Below are 11,610 nucleotides of genomic sequence, written 5' to 3' on the forward strand. Positions count from 1 at the left end.
TTTTTCATTTGCAACATACAATGAGATCTCGTTGTGAATTTGATTCAAAAATGTAAAAGCACAAGAGCTCCTGGAAGGGCTGCAAAGCTATATAATCTTAGAATGTGGCTTAGCCAAGAAAGAACCCTGAACTTCTGAATTTGCCACTATGCTACACTACTGTTGTTGTTGTTGTTGTTGTTTAGTCATTTAGTCGTGTCCGACTCTTCGTGACCCCATGGACCAGAGCACGCCAGGCACTCCTGTCTTCCACTGCCTCCCACAGTTTGGTCATGTTCATAGCTTCGAGAACACTGTCCAGCCATCTCGTCCTCTGTCGTCCCCTTCTCCTTGTACCCTCAATCTTTCCCAACATCAGGGTCTTTTCCAGGGAGTCTTCTCTTCTCATGAGGTGGCCAAAGTATTGGAGCCTCAGCTTCAGGATCTGTCCTTCCAGTGAGCACTCAGGACTGATTTCCTTCAGAATGGAGAGGTTTGATCTTCTTGCAGTCCATGGGACTCTCAAGAGTCTCCTCCAGCACCATAATTCAAAAGCTTCAATTCTTCGGCGATCAGCCTTCTTTATGGTCCAGCTCTCACTTCCATGCATCACTACTGGGAAAACCATAGCTTTAACTATACGGACCTTTGTTGGCAAGGTGATGTCTCTGCTTTTTAAGATGCTGTCTAGGTTTGTCATTGCTTTTCTCCCAAGAAGCAGGCGTCTTTTAATTTTGTGGCTGCTGTCACCATCTGCAGTGATCATGGAGCCCAAGAAAGTAAAATCTCTCACTGCCTCCATTTCTTCCCCTTCTATTTGCCAGGAGGTGATGGGACCAGTGGCCATGATCTTCATTTTTTTGATGTTGAGCTTCAGACCATATTTTGCGCTCTCCTCTTTCACCCTCATTAAAAGGTTCTTTAATTCCTCCTCACTTTCTGCCACCAAGGTTGTGTCATCTGCATATCTGAGGTTGTTGATATTTCTTCCGGCAATCTTAATTCTGGTTTGGGATTCATCCAGCCCAGCCTTTTGCATCATGAATTCTGCATGTAAGTTAAATAAGCAGGGAGACAATATACAGCCTTGTCGTACTCCTTTCCCAATTTTGAACCAATCAGTTGTTCCATATCCAGTTCTAACTGTAGCTTCTTGTCCCACATAGAGATTTCTCAGGAGACAGATGAGGTGATCAGGCACTCCCATTTCTTTAAGAACTTGACATAGTTTGCTGTGATCCACTACTAGTGACCACTAATAACTGGGTAACCCTTTGCCAGAGATGTGGCTTACTGGGCTTGCAGGAGTTAACAACAACCAAGATGTTGTGTAAGTTGCTGGGCACTTGCCTAAAGTGAAGAATTAGATGATTGCACTGAAACGCAGGTTATTATAAATGCAACGGTTCCCTGCACAATTTCCTGAAAGCCTCCCCTTTTTTTCCAAATGCCAAGCAAGTACCTTAATTAGTCAAGAAGAGGCTAAAGCATGAGCGGATCATATAAATGGAAGAAATACGACTGCATCACTTTTGGTTGGATGGTGCCTTCAAGAAGACTGCACGCCGAAAGCCTTGGAAATAATCCTAAATCACTCCAATGCACATAATAACTGCACGCTCTTAAACCTCTGCACTGGTGATCATCAAAAAGTTATGGCATGATTAAGAAGATGTAGAACATCATTTTATCAGAATGTTCAGAACATCCACTGAAAACCATAATTTCTGATCTTCAGGGTAGGCTGCCAGACCTTCTCTAACTAAAACAGCAGCAACCAATTTAGGGAAGTATAAAGTAAGCCCAAAGTAAAGTATCGAGACTGGTATAGTTTGAGGGCAATGTCATGTGGACTGCACAAATGAATTGGAGCTCAAATAGGTGCAAACACACAATAAACTTTGGTATGGGCAGCCCATAGTCTCTACCTACTTTCCAGAATGGTCTTACAGACAAAAGACTGTTTTTCCCTGGGTGAATGGTCCCCACCTTATGAACCCCATCTCCTTTGTTGCAGTCCTTGTCTTTCCCTACTGAGTAGATATTTAAGAAGTCATGTTGCCAATGTCCCATATTTTCAAAGGCTCGTCCTTTCCCCACTTTTTGTACTCGGAGCAGCTCTGGAAATAAACAGTTTGCTTCCTTTCTCCTCCCAGTGGGACCAAGTGATAGCCCATGGGGAAAGGAGATTGGGAAAAAAAGTTTCCTCTTTCTAAGATGGAAAACAAAGATTATGCAAAGGCTTTGGGGCATGACTCACATAAAACACTGACCTCCAGTGATGCTCGGGATGATTCAACACTCCAGCCTAAACACATATGCTTGGAAGTCATTCTATTGGCATTTCCAGAAAGTTATACACGGCTATCACTCCTTGCTGGGCCTTATGTAACAGTGGTCTGAATTTTAGTTTCCCATTTGTTCCATATTCTAACTTCTGGACAGGGATTAGAAGTACCAACTCTCTCTTTTTGGGGGGAGAGGGGATTCAATTAGGGGGAAAAATATTGATTTGTTCTCTCTCCCTCTACCACCAGTGTGGTGTAGTGGTTAAGAGCAGTAGACTTGTAATCTGGGGAACCAGGTTCATGTCTCTGCTCCTCCACATGCAGCTGCTGGGTGACCTTGGGCTAGTCACACTTCTCTGAAGTCTCTCAGCCCCACTCAGCTCACAGAGTGTTTGTTGTGGGGAGGAAGGGAAAGGAGAATGTTAGCCGCTTTGAGACTCCTTCGGGTAGTGATAAAGTGAGATATCAAATCCAAACTCCTCCTCCACTTCTTCTTCTTCTTCTTCTTCTTCTTCTTCTTCTTCTTCTTCTTCTTCTTCTTCTTTTCTCTCTCTCTCTCTCTCTCTCTCTCTCTCTCTCTCTCGGAAGCCAGGAGGGTTCAGTCTAGGGTGGAGCCTGCATGTCCAGGCACAGAGTCCACAGAAAATACTATTTCCCTGTGAAGTTTATACTCATGCAGTTGAATTACTTGGAGAAGCTCTGTCACACATGACCACCGATCACCACAACAACACCATCTGTCCATTCCATGCCTGTGCTACCATTTTGAAACATACAAACACATGGCACAGGTAACTCAATAGGCTCAGCCAAGATGACAGATCAAGTCACATATATTCATGATACGATAGAGAGATTTGGCTCCTTAAATTGACATGAGTGGAAAGCCCTTGCTCGTTTGAGAGATAGAGAACATTGGTACCTGATTTCTCTCACATACAGATACACAGCATTTCTCTCTCAGTCACAAAGATAAAACACATGCGAATGTAGGGTTATACTATACAGTTTGCACTTCAGATGGATGGCTAAGTTTAAACCCCACCAGTCTACTACCCTTAGTTTCGCAAGATTGTCACGACAGCACTTGGAGGAAAATTGTCAACCAAAAGTTTCACTTTTCTGATTTATCACCACAACAGTTATTAACACTGGGCTTCAGTAAAGCAAATAATTTAGACAGCACCTATTCATTTTGATACTCTGGCACCCTATTTGCAAAATTTAACAATTCCAAAATACAGACACGCTTTCACTTACACAAGATTAAATATACTGCCTTCAGCTGTACAGTGGTACCTCGGGTTACATACGCTTCAGGTTACAGACTCCGCTAACCCAGAAATAGTGCTTCAGATTAAGAACTTTGCTTCAGGATGAGAACGGAAATCGTGCTCCGGCAGCGTGGCGGCAGCAGGAGGCCCCATTAGCTAAAGTGGTGCTTCAGGTTAAGAACAGTTTCAGGTTAAGAACGGACCTCCGGAACGAATTAAGTACTTAACCCGAGGTACCACTGTACTTGAGGTCAATTTCAAAAAATTCCACTGGAAAAAGGTGTGCTCTTCTCCTCCCCTAGCTTATAGGTTTATAACAGGGATAGGGAATCTACAGCCCACCAGACATTGTTGACTCCAATTCCCATCATCCCTGATCACTGGCCACGTTGGCTGGAGCTGACAGGAGTTGCAGCTTGCCTTGTTTCTTATTGAAAAATTAACAGTAAGCTTTCTGTGCCTTTCCCTCCGCTAGCAGCAAGAAAAAAAGTATCTGCTCTATGTCAACTTTTTATCTGCCTCTTTCTAAATTCCACACTGCATTACATATGCTCCGTAATTCAATTTACATTTGAAAAGAAATATATGAGAAATTAATTGGCAAGGCAGCATCAACATGCTCTATTGCAAGGACTCAAAGGGGAAAGGATGGGAATAGGCGGATGGAGTCATTGGCGAGGCGAGGAAACAGGCACGCTTTCCATTACCTCAGCATATGTGCATCTCTGGAGTCAGGGAGAAGGGCCAAAGACCATTGTGGGAGACTGACATATTTCATTGCAGCGAGGCAATATGCCATTCTTGATTTGTAGATCTACAAGTCGGAGCAGCGCCTTGCAGAACTTACAGCAAGGTAGCCTCCAGTGCACAATAAAGCAAAACTCAAGACAACTGCATTAAAGACACCACAAGGCAGGACTGGAGCCAAAGAAGGGTTTACATTACAATGTAAACGACTGGGGAGACAGTCAGCATAAAATGCATGCTCTTCTTGTTCATTGCCTAAGATCCATAAGAAGTTTGTGTAATAGGTACCCATTGCCCTATTAGGTAGGACATATGTCCAGAATTTCCCAGATATAGCTGGCAACTTATCCATCCTGATTTTCACTTTTTGAAATATGGCAACCCTATATTAGGAGGGGACCAGAGCCATGCCCTTGGCTGGGTGGGTTTTGGGGAAAAGACTCCTAGCCGTCACGGAGAAGGGAAATGCTCTCCCCAGTGCAGCAGAATTGCCAGTGTACAAAGCAGGCTGGTTGCGTAGTCTCATTTCATTGCTAAACTGAGATATAAAAAGTCAATTTACAGGTTGCAATACAGCAAACTTGATATGTAGGTGTTTTCCATTTCCTGCATGTACACATATTTTTCTGGACTTCAGTCTTGAAAACTAAAGATGGACAAAATTATTGGGACATATAATATAAAATGACAAAATCTTTTGCAGTGACATGGTCAACTGTGATGCATTTTTGAAGTTGCAGTAACACCTGGTTTCTGTAGGCATGTGATTGCTTTGTTTTCATTGGAAAGCTACTTATTTCTGCATTTTGAATGCACCTTCTTAGACAAGTTGGCCTATGGTATCCAATCCCATAAAAAGATTATGGGATACAAATGCTGCTAGACCCAGAATATTTGCATTCCCCCCCTCCCCACACACCGCCCCCAGAGCCTGTTCTGGCTTGGATTTGAAACAAACGTAACAACCAATATTGCCAGACTAATTAACCGTAACTCTACTTCAACCTGAAGAGAAGCAAAACAAACGTTCAATAATTGTATCCCAAAGGTACCTGGAATCAAACCTGAAGGGGACGTGACGGATGTGTGGTTGATGTTGCTAGGAAACAGCCGTAAGCAGTGAAAGCACAAGGTCTGAAAGGGAGCATCATTAATGGGATGTTTCTATTAGCTAGCAAAATGCTTAGCAACTGCAAGGGTGAGTATCATGATGGGATGGTACCAGAGAAAGAGGAGAGGGTAAAAGAGAGAGGATACGGTGAGGACAGAGTGAATACTTACTCACTGAGGTGCTCTTTACACGTTTGCCCAATTGCTCATCCATGATACAGCTGAAGGTTTCAATGACCCAACTGTATGAGGCAGGGCTGATTGCATTAGTCTATTTCCTACAGAACTGGCACCATCTCCTAGAGGGGTGCCAATTTTATTGGAAAGGCCCACGGGATTGACTCCATCCACCTGGCTGAGTCACTTAAACTAAGGTCGGGGCTGATGGATGTTGTAGTGCAATAAGATGCGGAGGGCAGTGGCAGAGCATGGGTTGCCAGTGCCCAGGGCTGTGCAGAGGGGTGGGAAGGAAGCAGGTGGAGTATGCATGTGCATTCAACTGCCTAACAGTGTCCACATCACCCAGAAGATCATGGTTGCATAGATAGGAAAACAAGAGTCATTCTGTTGTCTGGAGAGGTCACTTCCTGGTTTGCATGGATAAGCTGTTTTCAACGGAGTCTGGCGAGGAGCCAGAGGATTTCTCACCACTGCTAAAAATCCTGTAATGAAACATCATACAGTGGGGGCGGGGGGGGGGAAGATGTTGCATTCCTGGCTATTACTGAACACCCCCATGCAAATCCCGATTCAAGTATGGCAACAGAACTCCTATGGTCCTACATACAACCTTATGAGCTGCTCTGTTTACTTGCTCCGTGCTAGGGTGTAACCCTCTATTATAAGGTAAATCCAATGTCCTGTGTTTTTATCACTAGACATAACAATGTCCCATGTCCAGATCTTTGTCACAGGCTGCATACAGTGGTACCTCGGGTTACAGACGCTTCAGGTTACAGACTCCGCTAACCCAGAAATAGTACCTCGGGTTAAGAACTTTGCTTCAGGATGAAAACAGAAATCACACCGTGGCGGTGCGGTGGCAGCGGGAGGCCCCATTAGCTAAAATGGTATCTCAGGTTGAGAACGGTTTCAGGTTAAGAACGGACCTCCAGAAGGAATTAAGTTCTTAACCCGAGGTACCACTGTACACACTATGTATTTGAAACCCATTCAAAGCACATCCTTTCCCTCAGAGAATTCTGGGCACTGTGGCTTGAACTGCAAATCTGTGAGGCATAAATACTGTGCCCAGAATCCTTTGAGGGAAAGAATGTGCTTTGAATGTGCTTTAAAGGTATACACAGTCTCGGGATATATATGATACAAATTTGAGCTTTCTGGGTAATGTTGAAGGGCTTTCACTATTTTAGCGTCCACTTCATTTCACATTTTGAGACTGCCATGTTCAATTTTGTTTACAATATGTCAAAGTGGTGTTGAATGCCACCCCCAATCTGCAAGATTCCAAGGGGTTCCAAGGTCCATGCTTCCTTTTGGACATGAGGTACAGTGAAAACGGCGGTGTCTTTATGATATATGGTTTTTATATACAACCTGAAGCTGTGATGGAGGGGTTCATAGCATTTACACCCCAAAGGGGTCTGCTTTCTCCCGTAGCCTCAGCCCTGGATTCCAGCAGAAAGCAAAACATTGTGCTCTGCTTTCCTGCATTTACAGCCTGCAACCTTTTCCCCTAGGTCACCTCGCCACCAACTTTAAAACTCTCATTTTAAACTCTGCCTTTGTCTTCTAACTTCTGACCCACTTGCCCTCTGAAGAAGATCGCCTCTACATAGTTTTCTTAATGGGCCATTTCCTTTGTTTTCTTAATGGCTCATCTCCCAGGCGATTACCTCATGAGGAAGCTGGTTTGGCTTATTGAGCATTTAACCTTTACTGTGTCCAGGGATTAAGTGGCTGACACCCGCAAACTCATAACACCGGGGAGTCTGGCACTCACAAACTCATAACGGTATCCTCTTCCACCTTCTTATGTTATCATGGTTTGTAAACTGAGTGAAGATGATCTAACAGTAACAGTGGTAGGAAATGTTCTGAGTTATTTGTAAATGGGGGGGGGGTATATCCAATTTGTATCCTTTTTGTCTTACAGAATGATCCTGCTGAGATAAGATAAATAAGATAATGAATCAGCAGAGGTGCCCTTTCTCATTCCTTCATTTTCTGTTTACACAGTCCACGTATGCTTCTGAGTAATTTGCTCTTGCTTTGTGCTCCTTCTGTGTACTGCCCCCTATTCATGTCAGAATTTATTTTCCATGCCATCCTTAATCATCAAAATTAATAGGGGGTAAAAGGGCAGAGTCGCCATAAGTCTATTTGCTAATACGCTCATCATCTCTGTGCAAGGCAGACAGGATTCTAAGACCTATCTGATTCTCCCCCCCCCCCACCCCCACCCAGGCTTCTGCTTTTCATCAACAGGAAATGCAATAAAAGGAGGTGCTGTCCTTTCTGCGTTCTAACCAGTGGTTTGTTTTGAACTTTTAAATGAGTCATGAGCTATGGTTAATAATTTTAAGAAAGTGGCTGAGATTAAGCTGGAGTCACGGTGAAAAGCCACTGGGTCTACTGATCGGTGTATTCATATACATGCTTTCCAACATTCCTCAGAAGAAAATAAGGACATTTCTCACTCCCCTACAACTGACCCTCCTCAACCCTGCATTTTTGTCCCACCCCCACCCCACCCGCAGAGCATTTCCACTAACCAACAGCACACATACCCTCCACTGTCCCAAGAAGAAACCTTAATCTCGATTCTATTTTATTCTTTGGTTGATTTACAAAAAGAAACACACACACACCAATGAATAAATTTTAGAAAGGGGCAAGATTAGACGTGGACGCACAAAGTGTATATACACAGTATATATATATATACACACTATATATATATATATATATATATATATATATATATATATATATATAGTCAAGACTCCTTTCACTCAGCAAGTTAAGTATGCATAAGCCCATTATTGGGATGCGGGTGGCTAAACCACAGAGCCTAGGACTTGCCGATCAGAAGGTCAGCGGTTCCAATCCCCACGATGGGGTGAGCTCCCGTTGCTCAGTCCCTGCTCCTGCCAACCTAGCAGTTCGAAAGCACGTCAAAGTGCAAGTAGATAAATAGGTACTGCTCCGGTGGGAAGGTAAATGGTGTTTCCATGTCCTGCTCTAGTTTGCCAGAAGCGGCTTAGTCATGCTGGCTACATGACCCGGAAGCTGTACGCTGGCTCCCTTGGCCAATAAAGCAAGATGAGCGCCGCAACCCCAGAGTTGGTCATGACTGGACCTAATGGTCAGGGGTCCCTTTACCTTTACCTTTAAGCCCATTATTAATTTCGCTGTTCATCGCTTTGACAGAACTGGGTGAAACCTTAGGGTGCAAGGAGGCAACTTTCTGAACAGGACATGAGCAGATTTTATAACCCTGTTCTAAAATGCAGAAATCATAGAATGGTACAGTTGGAAGGAACATCTAGACCAACCCTCTGCAGTGCAGGAATATGCAGCTGTCTCACACAGGGATCGAACTTCCAACCTTGTCATTATCAGCACCATAGGTGCCAACTCCCTGGGGCCCTGGGTGCCCAAGCACCCACAAAATTCCCCATGAAGGGGCAGGGCACCCACAAGTTTTGGTACTCTGGCCATGCACACTGCATGGCACCCCTGGCCTCGGGCACCCACAGTCACGGTGCCAAGCTTGCACCCCTGATCAGCACCCTGCCTTAACCAACTGAGCTATCCAGGTTGAGAATTAACTTCAATCAGCGGTTTGCTGAACTTCTGACATTTGAAGAGTTCAGTGTGACTCAAAACCAAATTATATCGGCACAGAAGTTGACCCCAGGGGTGGAGAACCTATGGTCCTCCAGGTGTTGCTGGAATACAACTTCCACAAAACAACAACAAACCTCTGGTTACACGAAACATATTTAATAAACACACAAGACGTAACCGGCTGTACATTTGGAAAAAATAAGATCTCCTATTCATTGTATTAAATTGTAGATTTCAACCGAAGTGGCTCATAAAGTTCAATGAAAAAAGTAGAAGACCCAGTGGATCAGTTCATTCTCTAATCAGTTAATGCATAAGGTCCATACATGTGTAAGTGTCTATTCCACCTGTCTGTTCAGAGAGTCCAACAATCCACACGAGTTCCACAGAATCCTTTCACAAAGTCTAAGACAAGGATTTTCGGAATATTAGCCTTGTTTCGCCGTCCTGGGCTTCATCAGTAGTACAAACTCTAGGTAATGCAAATGAATACAATATCGTAATCTCACACATTTTTACAGCAAAAATAATATAAAAACCATCAACAACCGTACATACCATATATGATATCACAGGACAGTGGATCTTATAGCATAGTAGTAGCTGCTGTAAGAAGCAACTTTTCCAGAGCAGAGTTATATGGACAAGCACAATAGTGATTCGAGTAACAGGTATTGGCAATCAACAGATACAAAATTTCTTTCTTAAAGTGACCCATATGGCACAGCAGAAGTAAAACAAACTTAATCCATACTCAGATGTTATACATATAAATCTTAATGCAACTCATACAAAAATGTAATCAAATTTCAGATCTAAAGTAATGGCAATTCACAGATACAAAATTTATTTATCACAGTAATCTACTTGGCCCACAGAGGTGAAACAAACTTAGCCCATGCTCAGGTGTTCTACATATAAGCCTTAGTACATTGGTACCTCTGGTTATGTACTTAATTCGTTCCGGAGGTCCGTTCTTAACCTGAAACTGTTCTTAACCTGAAGCACCAGTTTAGCTAATCGGGCCTCCCGCTGCTGCCGCGCTGCCACCACTCGATTTCTGTTCTCATCCTGAAGCAAAGTTCTTAACCCGAGGTAATATTTCTGGGTTAGCGGAGTCTGTAACCTGAAGCGTATGTAACCCGAGGTACCACTGTACACATTTCAAAAAAAGCAACTATAATCAATTTCAGTATTCAGACCTAATAAGAAAATAAACCTAGTTTCTTTCTGCATGAGGATTTTTTTAGCACGTTCTACAGGACCTAAATACGTCCAAATTACAAAAAATGACAAGTCCCCATCAGAATGAGACGCTTCAATAAAATGTTGTACTAAAGGAGCATCTGTTACATTGTTCCTGATCCTGGATCGGTGCTCTGATATTCTTACTTGGATAGGTCTGAGAGTGTGACCCACATACAACAATCCACAGGGACATCTAATCCCGTGGCTGGGGCTGATGGGAGTTGGAGTCCAACAACATCTGGAGGACCCACAGGTGCCCCAGTCCTACAGTGATGTAATGTAACCTGCTCTGTAGATAACATTTTGCTGACCAAGAGCAGCACTGCCTGTACCACAGTTTTTCAGAAATGCAGCAAAGCCCCCTAGTGTACATTATATGGACTTATCTGGACAAACACACATTTCCCCTCTTCTGAGGACTGAATAGGAATCTGTATCACAGAATCACAGACCTGCAAGGAATCTCCAAGATTATGGGCTGAATCTTTCAAAACTGCACTGATTTTAACTGCGGCTCTAACAACTGCAACTGCAATGATTTCGGTTTCTTTCTTTCTTAGAATTCATCAGCAATGATAAGTGCAATGCTGCTTGGTTCAAATCATTCGTCACAACCAGAAGATCTTGCTCCTTAAATATTTTACTGGACCTTCAAACAAGGCAACTTTAACAAAGTCAACTCCACATTCCCTTTGCATATGTCGGGTCTTCGTCGTTGACAACTCACCTTTCCCAAGTAATTTTGTCACCAAATATTTTTCTAAAGCCTTTGGGATGTCCATTGCAAGCCTTTGCTCAGAAGCTATTTACTTTAATAACTATAACTATATGATTTGGGTGGAACAAATAGCATAAAAAATAGTATTTTCTACCAGTGTCGTTCTATCTAGATGTGTTCATTTGATTTTCTGAATTACTCACATTGATATGCTTAGTGGTCCAATATATATAAGAGATCAGAGCCATACCCATCGAGGTCTTTTTTTGTAACCCAAATTATTGTAAGTCAGGTTGACCCACACTTTTTTTAAAACAACAACAACCAAAGGCTTCATAACATAATTCTATCCAGTAACTAAACACCAGACTTTGATAGAGTCATTAATAGATACCCTTCATTATCACCAATACTTCCTCACTGAAATCATTAT

The sequence above is a fragment of the Podarcis bocagei genome (assembly GCF_964188305.1).
Source record: "Podarcis bocagei genome assembly, chromosome: 5".
In the NCBI taxonomy this organism is placed as follows: Eukaryota; Metazoa; Chordata; class Lepidosauria; order Squamata; family Lacertidae; genus Podarcis; species Podarcis bocagei.